At 38.8% G+C, this 12211-nt stretch overlaps 1 long non-coding RNA gene across 5 annotated transcripts in view; it reads right to left on the reverse strand.

Moving 5' to 3' along the window:
- LOC146593005 (uncharacterized) overlaps positions 1-12211 on the reverse strand; it is a 254796-nt gene that overhangs the window by 27104 nt on the left and 215481 nt on the right. The window contains exon 8 of one of the 5 annotated variants that reach the window (XR_014896475.1): positions 7015-8486. The exons of the other annotated variants lie outside the window; for them this stretch is intronic. This is a non-coding gene — a long non-coding RNA (uncharacterized LOC146593005). Of the gene's footprint in view, positions 1-7014; positions 8487-12211 lie in introns of those variants that run through there. 5 annotated transcript variants of the gene reach the window in all.

The following is a 12211-nucleotide window of genomic DNA, read 5'->3' on the forward strand; positions in this document are numbered from 1 at the left end:
CTCCCGTCATTCATACACTGTGTGAGTGCTTTTGAAAATTTAATCTCTGGCCTTCTAGCTGTACAATAAAGTCATTCTAAAACTGACTCCCTGCAAATGAGTAGCAAGTGTGAGCAAGGAAACACTTCTGCCTCACTTTTTAGATTTTCCTAATGTGAACAGCTACAAATTGTTTTTAGAAACAACAAACACTTCACTTGCGGGTTGGAAAAAAGTCTATGGGAAAATACTGTTCAAGAGAAAGAACACAATGCCCTGAATTTCCAAGTTACATGTTAGCGGGGCTATTGGACTGCCAACAGAGTATAACGTGTACCGTCCACTAATAATTAAAGTAATCTTACAGAGCACCGAAGGAATTCACTTGAAGGTGCCAGTTCAGATACTGAGGTTTTATTGCTATAATAAATAGGCTAGATACTGCAAAGGACAGCAAATTCTGAAAACCTCATGCTTCACACTTTTTAGAAGGAGGAACAAAATGGGACAGARGTGGAACAGGCACAGTTTTTGTAGAGTGCGGATGCTATTTTAAGTAGACAATTATCACGTTGTTAGGTTGAGATCTCTCCCCCCTCTCTTTAATATTATTAATTGTCCAAAGAAGTAACAGTTAAACTGTAACTAGAATAAGACTCTCACACTGACTTGCTGAGCGATCTCCATCCCCTTACACGTGGCTGGAGCGGACTGCAGGGCTACGAAACACTCAGTGACGGAGACCRCAACAAAGAACGAGGGGCAGATTTCAAGCCCGCCTGGTCTGCCTTCCAGACCACGGCGCCTTGACTTCTAAAGACACCAGGACAGAAAGGCAGAAAGACCATAAACCGTTTCTATACACAATAAAGAGCTTAAAGCATAAATAACATTACGTAGCCCTGTTAATAATAATAGGGTTCTGCGGTTATCAGTGTGTGAATTTTTAAAGATTGCAGAGAGCATGCTGTTGTGACTGAGATTAACTAAGCACACAATCAGGCGGCAATATCTTTCACCAACTGTCGCAATGTTGGAGCAAGAAAACCAAACCATACAGATGACCTTTGGGGTGTRCAAACCTTTCTTTAAGTATCAAGCACCGAACTCTATGAATAGGGAGTGTAGGTTGTTAAGAAGTGAGATTTTTCTTTGCTTTACATCACAGCGAGATTTTCAGTTGCTTTGCAACTGTATCTCTCCATTTCAGGTCATTAATCTGCAGTTTAAARATACAGCACAGTGAAGAGTAAAGCAAGATCTTTAACTGTAACTGTTGAGATGAAATAAATTGGTTACATATTTAACTTACAGTTAGTAGGTACCTACATACAAGTACAACATTCAGGTTAAGATTACTTCAAAGTTAGGATKGTTTTTCTATTCTGCACTTACAACAGTGCATTTTCAACTACTTGTGAAATGTGTATTTTTCAAGYAACTTCAAAAATTGCTCATTTTATTTGCTCAGTGAATTCATATATGTGTAGAATTACAAATTACACATTACAGACTCCATTCAACTATGCACCTTGACACATGCTTCAACTTCAGCATGCGTTAAAATCCATCTGTGTTTAGGAAGCATTCACAGCTTCACAGAATGGCTGAGGCTGGCAGGGACCTCTGGATATCATCCAGTCTAACCCCCTGCTCACAGCAGGGTCGCCTACAGCAGGTTGCCCAGGACCATGTTCAGCTGGGTTTTGAAGATCAACAAGGATGGAGACTCCACAACCTCTCTGGCCAACTGGCTTCACTGTTTGACCACCTTCACAGTATTAAAAAAAAAAAAAAAAAANAAAAAAAAAAAAAAAAAAAGAAAAGAAAAAAAAAGGAAAGAAAAAATCTTCTGTTTAAGTGGACCTTCCTGTGCTTCAATGTGTGCCCATTGCCTCTCGTCCTGTCACTGAGCACTAGTGACAGCCACTGGCTTCATCTTCGTTACATYCCTCCTTCCCCCCATTTATGCACATAGATAAGATACCCCCTGAGCCTCCTCTTCTCCGGGATGAATGATATTACTTGCATTTTTGTTTTAATTAYCCTACGCTTTCACAAAATGTGTAAAAACTTACTAGAAATTTATTGCTTAATCCTGCCAATAAAATAATAAAAATAAATAAATAAATAAAACCATGGTCCTGGTTATAGATAGAGTAGAACAGGAAAGAACAGACCGTTTGATGCAATGCTTACATGAAGGTTTAAGAATATTATACAGATTTGCCACATTACATTTTCACTGACACTTTACCTATGTTACACATTGGCTTTCTCAAAGCACTGACCAGCCACTTAAAACTGTATTATCTATTATTTAAAGGGCTCTGCTCAAATTACTGGATCTTCTCTAGGGTCAGGATGGTATCTCAGACATATGAGTAACCATATGGCTTATCACTGACTCATATATCCTTTGGTTTTGCTCCTCTAAGATTTTAAATAATTGTTCTGTAGAAAACACCAAAGTGCTACCACTTCACTATTTCTGTAATATCTTCCAGTCACAGCAGACTACAAATAAGTCTTCTACTTATTTGCTGTCTATTGCATATTTATATCTATTTCTTTTCTCTCCTAATATTAACTGATTAGCTCAGCATAATGGAAGAAGCCAAAGGCAACTAACTGACCAAAATTTCTTAACAATCCAGTTCAACAGATTATTTGTGTTTAAAAGAGTATTTCCTTCAGAGCTGGAAATCAGAACTGTCTGACGAGTCCCTTACCAGAACTAGTTTCTTCCTCTAGAACCAGAGCAAGATGTGATGTTCACTGTTAGTAAAAGTCATGTAAATAATGTTCTATGAGCAGCAAGTGTATTCACCAGTATGGATAACAGGCAGAAATGTTTGTTCAGTTGCTGTTGCTCTTGTTTGATTGGTTATTACTGCTATTCAAAAATACTGCCTTTTCGCTGGTATTGATCAAAATGTCCCCATTTTCAGATCTTAACATATGTTGCAGTTTGATCTGTAAAGGCCATCAGCATTACATACACTTTTGTAGGCAGGATTCTTTCTTCTTAGTATATCAAATATTATAAATCAACAACAGCTACAAAAATCCCCTCAGGGCTTAAGGTATTTTACTGCCAAGATCCAGCGCTCAGATGCATAATTAGCCCTTGGTATGAACCACTGTCATCTTCTGCTTGATTTTTTCTTTTAATGTCTGTTTTGTGTCACCACATAATTATACAGTCCTTTAAGTACCATTCAAAGGAAAGGGGGGGGAGGAGGAAATACCTCTGTAAAAAATGAACCTAGTCTTAAGTATTAGCACTTAYATATCCATGTAAAATTGCCACAAAATAATGAACAATACATAACTATCAAATATATTCAAGAACACAAAATCTGTGTGTAATACACATAATGGTGTGCTGTTTCACAGTAAATATAACTGACCCGCTATGCATGTGTAATTAAAGAACCTGGACCACACATTATGAATAATACAGTTACCAAGACACCATAAGCTCAGAGCCATTTTCCAGGAAAATTTTTTAACGGTACCTTTCTGCAGGTGGACACAATCGTTTTCTCATTTAAGCCTAGGTCAGGACAGTTACATCTCAAATACATGCATGAACTAGAATAAYGCCACTTACTCTGTTAAACCGTGGTGTGAGGCACAAAAAACATTGACTCTCTGCAGCTTTACAACTGGCATAACCACTTACGTCTGTGCCAAGTGACTATGAATCCTTTGGTTTTAAACTTGTTTTCTACACATGAAAATGAGTTAGAGAATAAGCCCACGTGACTTCTTACAAGCTGCACCTTCTTCTGAGCCAAGGGACCTTCAGCCACRGCGGCTAAGGCTACTGACACCAGACGCAGCTTCACTACTTTCYGCTTGCAGCACTGCAGAACTGACGACACAGGCCCTAAAGAACAGGCTCAATTCATCTTCTATCTCACACAGCATGAACAAAATTATTCATTAGACTGGGAATCAGTAGGAAGGCAGGCTGATCCGCCAATATCATCAGGCTGAGCATTCAAGGATGGGAGTTAAAGGTCCTTCTTCATCTGTACAAAGTATACGCGAAGTGCAGCCACAGGCTTTGCCTACTGACATTTCGGAGGACACTGTTACSGTGCCTGAGCTAGCACACACGAGAGGTCTCATGTGGATAATGCAGTGTATTCTTTTACACATCTTAAACTGATCAAAATTTTAGCATGGTGAGAAAAGTATTCTAACCCAGGTTAGCCCGCAAGAAAATCTGTACTGGATGGCGCAAATCAGACTGCTAAAATACATTAGTCAGAACTTGTTAGTTGAAGCTTTCTGTTTACACCCTGAAGTCAGGGGCTAGAAAAGGCTGTGAAGGAGAAAATATCTCAAGTTAAAACAACCAATGCTTATGCAGATGACCGATTAGAATCCCCTAATTTCTTTATACCGAAGTAAAAGCAATTGGGGATCATCCCATACTTTGTTAACCTGAGCTACAACATTGCTATAACCTCCAGAGTAACCCTATCAAGAAAGAAGCATAGGAAAAAACCTTTCAGTCCTGATATATTTGRTGTCACAGAATGCTACACCAAGGAAACCAACAGTCTTTGCCTTTCCAGTTTCCTAATTATTTTAAACATTAATATTCCATGTAATTTTGATTTCAAGAGAAGCTTTGAATTTTCAGGGTCTTTATTTGTTCTGTGTAGTAAGAATTAAGTTCTYTGGCCCAGAAGAATGAACCCTGTTCTATGCAAGTCAAAGGAATGATTTAAAATGCTAAAATGTAACATACTAACTCTATTTCTCTTTCCTTTATTAAAATCACAGCATTTAGTTTATCTACGTAATAATGACCTGTTCTCTATAAATCTATCAAAAATCTATCTAATAATGGTTCAAGAATTAGTACTGCTTCCAYGACAGTTAAGCAGTAATGAGCAAAATAATGTGGTGTACACATAAGAATGCAGGGTTAAATCAGAATACAATATAAAATTGACATAAAAATTTTTTGACAAATGGCTTTATGTTGATAACTATTGTTTCCTGTGACAATTAGCATGCAGTTTTCCAATCAAAAAAACCATTCAGTTGTTCTGTAATACACACGTCTCTGTGTGTGTTTGCACACACACGTATGTATGTATATGTGTATACATCTCAAATCATTRGCTTTAAAAACAAGAAAACTTTTAKCAGCAGCCAGTTCAACATGTCTTCAAAWTGCTGTTGGATTTTCACCCCATTTATTTATGCAGCTGTGTTTATTTACTTAGGGCCTACAAGTCTATTAAATAAGCTATCAATTGTATTTCTAGTATATATCCATGAAGTTAGACGTTTATTTAYAGTGACTCAGGCAGTAGTGGGCCAATTAAAAAGTGGAAGAGTTCTATCAAGAAAAGAGCTTTTTAGGGGCAAAGAAACACTAACATACTTCAGTTTTGACACAGCAAAAAAGCAAGCACAAATAAATCTTCATGTCTGGCAGTGGAAAAAAAAAGAAGAAAAATGTAGTAAAAAAATAACATAATGCCATGCTCTGGGTTGTAGGGCACATTTATTATTTCAGTATGGGATTTCTTCTGGTTGAGGAGTACCTACGAAAAGGAGAAAATCAAGCCTCTAGCATGCATTCAGTCTGACTGCTCTGGATTTCATTCTGAGCAAGGAGACAAAGATGAGAGAGACAAAGACAAAACCTTTTTTTTTGTTTGTTTGTTTATTTGTTTGTTTTTAATTACAATATCCTGTCATTCAAGTTGCACTCACTGAAGTTAAGTCTCTAACTAGAGGATGTCATCCCCTAGATTAGGATGAGAAGATAAGTAGCAAGTCAACTCCCCTTCTGTAAAAAACTTTTACTCATTCATCTTTTATTCATTTATTTTATCGCATGACCTGAAGTCAATGCAAGTTTACTGGCAGGATGTGTTAAAGAAAAGCAAAATAAACTGTTTCCTATCCWCTGCCTACAACTTTACCTTTTCACTATAAAGAACGAGATAGTAGAAATTYGTAAGGTTTATGAGATTCCCCTTGCAAATTCCAACAAGTTAAAAGCTGTATTTCTCACTGGCTTATAMGTAAGTATAATTTTTTTGCTAAGGCTCTGGTCAACAAATATTATGCTTCTTCCAGAGGAACACCAATAARATCTGTCTCCTTGAGAGCTACTGTTGTGCTCCTTGGAAGACTCACAACATGGGTAGAAAAATGTCAAGGGGGAAACTTTGCCCAAACTTAAGCCAGACAGTAAAGTTCCCTAGGGAAAAATCATATTTATTAAGTTAGTACTCCTGTTCAGTAAAGGTTAGCAAGCATTTCAACAAATTTCCTCTTGGGTCAAATAAAGCAGAAAGGGGAGTGGATGTGATACCACCTGACAGGCCTTGATTTTAAGCTGGAAGCTACAGTACTATCTTGGACTGTTTCAGGTTATGGATCTTGGTTTACAGTAATAAACTAAACTCTCAATTATTATTTTCTCAAAGAAACCAAGAAGAATTATTTTATTTTCACAACACTGCTGAAGTTTYTTGGCTGATGCTGCATCATCACACATGAAACTAGCAGGGGATAGCAGTAACAACTGTTAAACGTGATGGCCACAGCTAAACTGTAGTGCAGAAAATTGTTTCTACCCAAACTTTAAAAGACCTAAAACCTCTACTTATTTTCTTTTGGCCTTATAAAACTGCATTCCTATAAGAAGTCTGTTGTGTTGCACTTATGGAAACTAAATCCACTCTATTTACCGAGAGCTGCATTCTGCAAGTGAGCTAATAACTAATTAAGATGATTTTAACCCATAGTGTTCTGGTGCACAAGCTCTCACAAACAGTATTTTCAGTATTCTCCTCTTCAGATCTCATTAGAATCCTCAGCTGGGTAATCTGAAAAGACACTATGGTAATATAAATAAATAGATCAGCTTCTCACGTTCTTAAATAGCTATTTAGAGGCATTTTCCTACAAACAGAAGCTTAAAAAACAAAAAATGTTTAGATAGCCCGGAGGANAAAAAAAAAAAAAAAAAAAAAAAAAAAAAAAAGCAGATGAGTATAAAACTCTACCCACAGCTAGTTTCCTCAAGTGAAGCTCTGACTGATAGCAAGTGACAGTCACTGCCATCTGACAGCTGTCTGGCAGGTTCTGCGGCAGGAAACACCCCTTGCTAGCAGAGAGCGGCACAGATTTGCACCTTCGCTGGCTGCGGGGCCAAGGCTAGGACGGCTGCGGCACGGCAGCCCTCGCCGCACCCGGAGAGCGGCTATCTCCCGGTCAGGGCGGAGGTAATTTATATGAGGGCTATTCTTAGGACGTATTAGCTGACTTTTGGTAAAACTGTAACAAAGACAAGGGACTTTGTAAATACTTTGCCAAGAAACCAGGAGCCAGGTCACCCTGACAGCTCATATTACAACTCCAGCTTACCTCATGTTAGTTACTGCACACCAGCTATGATGTAGGGGAAAAGCTGCAGTAATTATCTAGTGAAGACAGCGCAGTGAAGTAATGAGAAGACAAACTGGCTGCGACACTGGCCATGTTTAATTGATTTTATGGAGAACCAACCTAATATCTCAAGAAACATCAAACTAACGTTAATGATGAATTTCTTACCAATCTGTAAAAATGCAACCTCTTAACAGTTGGCATTTCAGAAAAAAACACGAGGCTTGATATTGTTTTAATATCTTGCTTTCTAACACACACAAAATTTTAAAGGGAGAGCTGTTATTTCCAAAGATACTTCTTTTGTCCATCTTGTATGCAATGAACTGTTCGCCTTCTTCTGCAGAAATGATGTCAATAACCAGCATTTTTGTATTGATACTCCTTTGAAAATATTCCTTGCAGTACTCTCCTGTTGTATCAGAGAATACAGAGGATGGTCTTAGCAGTCACTACTGTACATATACAGTCATCCACTGAATGAGTCTCATGTTTCAGAAGATATTTTTTGTATCTCATTCTTGGTACTCAGGGAAACTTTCAGGGAGGCTGGGAAGGACCAGTAGAAAAAGTAAAAGAAGAACACGCAGAAGCATAATTAGCAATAAAATATTGAACCRCCAGTTGAGGACTGTAGAGCTGGTTGCCAAAAATTCTACAGAAATTTCTATATAAAAYTGCCAAACATGAAAATAAAAACAAGTACCAGGCATTGCTGGGATCACTGACATTTTCTAAGTTCAGGTTCTGATACATGGTCCAAAAACAAAAAATTAACTGTTTTGAATTCCTTGGTCTCTACCTGTTGTAAATAGTTGCAAAATACAAACCATTTTCTTTACACCTATAACTTCTGCTGAGTTCAGTAGTTCAAAAAGTCTTATTATTGCAGCAGATAAGACAGAAGTGCAACTCCGGGTTTGACACAGTGGAGTGCCTCATTACACACTGTCACAGACATCACAGGATGCACCAGAGATTTCTTCGTCAAGGAGAAATAATGGGCTGTCCTGGGTCCACAGGGTCTTTTATAGCCTCCCAGATGTGTGCCTTCATTTATTTATTTTTTTATGCTAAAAAAAAAAAAGAAGAAGAAGAAGAAGAAGAAATTCCATATCAAGTAATGAAAAATAAAATAAAATAAAACAGCATAAACCTGATCAAGATCAAAATGCCAGGATTGCTGACAGGGCACAGTAATGGAAATAATCTGTTTATTCAGCATTCTGTTTTGATAATACGGGATGCACTTGGAGTCTCTCTTCCACAATTCCCTCCTCATTAACATCCTGTCCAGCTTGCTGCAGGCCATGACGTAGTCGCTGATAATAGTTTTGGCATATGTTTCCTAAGGAAAGGCCTGGCCACCCTTCTGGTGAGCGGATGTCGATCGCGTTAACGCTGAAGATGCACACGCACCRCCTCTGCTGGGTCGCTGCCTTAACAGCCACGTGACCTGTCACTATCACTTAATGCCAACCGCCCCAAAATCTTGCGCAGATACTACAGGCCTTCCCTACAAATGGGCAGTGCAGACATCAGGCACGCACTYAGGGCGCGCTGCAGAAACGCGCTGTATTGTATGGTGAAAACTCACCATCATCCCTGAAATCTTTAAGGCAGGGCAAGGAATAGCTCGAGGGAACGGCAAGTCCATTCACTTCCACCATCACAGCACCTCAGCCACAGCGGCCAGTGTTACGTGATTGCTTAAGGCCTCTTCTCCCATTTTTCACGAGATACGCCAAAGTAACTTGGGTATCATTTTAATGCAAAGCCGTAATAAAGTCTTTGGCAGTGCTAAGACAAAATGAGAACCCGGCTGCATGAAACGCATCGATTGGACGTGCTGATCCTCAACGAACATGATAACTGAGCACACACAACCAGACAGCCCTCCCTGGCCCCTTCTRTATCAGTAAATTGAACTGCCAGGAAACAATCCCAGGCAGTAAAATGTAATTGTCTCTACARTTAGAGTATTACAATAGTTTTTGGCGTAGGCTAGCCAGCACTCTCCTTAGTGCCACAGGGGAAAACCACAGGCTGGGGGATCAGTCCCATAAGGTAGTGTAGATGTAGCCACCTTCTGGAGTGTGGAAACGGGCCCTTCTGTGGCCTCACTGCCAAAGAACAAACCCAGCCACGTCTAATTCCCTCATATAGACACAACCTTTCTGTCAAACCAGACCTCCTTCTGATGTAATCTTAAGCATGGAATAGCACTACAATTACTGTTATTTCTGTACAGCAAACTATGTCTCAGGTTCATCATATCACTGCCAGGAACATCCTACTGGACAGTATGTAGAAAACCAGATATCCCACCGTATCCAGTGCATTGCCTTGTCCAGAATTCTCACGAGATGAAGTATTAACAGTTATAATGGCCTTGGAAAAAGCAGGTAGAGAAATAAAAAGAAGTCCAAAGCAAAATATCAAGCCTTTATACTTCTCATACTTCTCATTTAAGAATAACTATGAATAGATTTGCAAATACCTATACACACAAATTAAATGCCTTAACACTTACAACATTGTAGAAACTTCTGAGTTGTTGTTCATGTTTATGCAGAAACAGAAAATCAGCTTCTGCAGGGCCTGAAGTCTCATTTGTGGAGGGAGGGCGGGAGTGTGTGTGCGTGTGTGTTAAAAAAAAAAAAAAAAAAAAAAAGTCCTAAAGCAGTGTTCAAAGGACCGTGTACAGACACTCATATATATTGAGAGTCACAATGCACATCAGGAGAAACGACAGTTTTAGTGAGCTGTTATTTCTTCCTGTGCTCTACTTAACCACAGAATGCAGCAAGTCAGAAATCTAAATTCCAAAACGTCAAAGGGGACGTCTAGATTTTGGGTTGCACTGTTAAGCTAAAGATGTGATGAATAGGCAGTGAAGTATGTATCAAAAGACTTCATGTTTTTACAAGTGGAAAAAACAGCACAATTTCTCACAAAAATCCAACTCTAACTCCTCGGTGCCTGTGTACCTTCAAAATCTGCAAACTTGACTGCTGATCTCCAGTACAGACACAGATATCTGCTCAGATAGGCAAAAAAAGAGTCGACGTGACCTTCTCCTTCTCAGGTGCTTTCGAAAGAGTTGCCTGTCTTCACATCCTCACACTGAAGTAGTTAACTGATTCAACAGGGTGACAGCTAGTAGTAAAAATGCTGATATTGATGGTGCCTGTCCATCTGCAATCCTAACCCATGTTTACAGTGAGCAGTATCAATACTAAATGCAGCCTATGTACAAATTCTCCCTCTGTTGTCCCTTAATGTGTTTSTCTTCCTTTTGTCACCTTGCCCTTCGAATGAAGGGTGAATTTGTATTGCAAACCCTATTTTAACAGAGGCAGGGCAAGAGTTGATCTCTAGAGCAGAATCTCCTGAGAAAAACATGCAGAAGGGACACTTCCTCCTAGCACTATCCACCTCAAGATTGCAGGATGTTGAGGATTTAATTTTGCTTTGTTTTTCTAAAGCCACACTTCATGCAATCTGATTTTTGGCAACATCCTTGTGAACTTCTGACCTTGTTTTAAATGGCCATTGATTATCCCCAAAGCGAGCCCATTTTCAATGAAAATGGTTGTCCCCTCACATCTACAATTTAGAGGGGAAATAAGAGAACACAGACAGGAAGGAAACCTAGGGGAGATACAGAAGCAAAAATGCAGAAAATGTATGTAGTAAGTCTAGGTATAAATTCTAGACCAAAGCAAAACTGTTTATTTCAAAATGTGCCCTTTTAATTACTCTCAAAATTATATATATTGTAAGGAAAATATTCACCTGCTCTCTGCAATAATAGACTGTAAAGTATTATAAATGGGAAATGTATTTTAGATACAATATAATGCATGCTGAGATGCAAACACAGTAAAATATTACAGCTAGAAGTGAGCTGCAAATCGTGCTAAGGCTCTCCAGTTTTTTCTGGCTCTTTACTTCTTCATCCATGTAGCAACTTGTACAAGTTGCAGCATCTGCAAGGTGGTACAGAAAGCCCAACGCTGGGCATGAGAAGTGTCACCCCTCTGTGTCTGCTTTGGTTACACTTCCCATCTCCAAGCAGACAGGAAGCGTTCTCAGGCTCACAAAGCAGCAAACAGAAGCCAGAGCTAAAAGTAGATTCTTTTTCTGCATGCTATTACTCTGAAAGAACGGAAGCCATATGGGGACCGGGTTATTATTCAGCTAGTTACTGCCTTCAGGTGGCTCCAAATTAAAAAGAAAAATAGTCAGCAGATGTACCCATCTACTCTGCCTCTTCAGTATATGGCACGGTACAACATTATTACATTTATGCCTACAAGCATGCTATGGCCAAAGGTATGGCAACATTTCACTACCCATTCACTCACTTTTTTTTTTTTTAATTCCCTTTAAGAACTCACAGGTCAATAATTTGATTAAAATAAATTACTCTGGGCTTAATCACTACCTTTTTCTTTTCTTTTTAAAAAAAGACTGACCCAAAGGAGTTTCAGATTATTATTTTTTAAGCTGTTGTATCTGGAACATAGCAACTGTGGCATAGATATCTCCTTTAGAGCTTTCTTATGCAGCACRTCACCCATCTGTGCTTTAACTGCTGCAGTACCATGCCTGCCTTTTCTTGTCCCAGGATCATCAAATGCATTTTCACATCTGTGTATTGTAGCATCCCACTATTTTAAAGGAATTTTTACAGGAAGCAGAGACTAAAATGAACAATTCTTTCAGATTTTAAAGTTTAATTTCACCTAATGTAGTATCTTCTTTTCCGTACTTAAGACTAAGTGGAACTACT

This window comes from Rhea americana, unplaced genomic scaffold, assembly GCF_003343005.1.
Source record: "Rhea americana isolate MKP2758 unplaced genomic scaffold, rheAme1 scaffold_31, whole genome shotgun sequence".
Lineage (NCBI taxonomy): Eukaryota > Metazoa > Chordata > Aves > Rheiformes > Rheidae > Rhea > Rhea americana.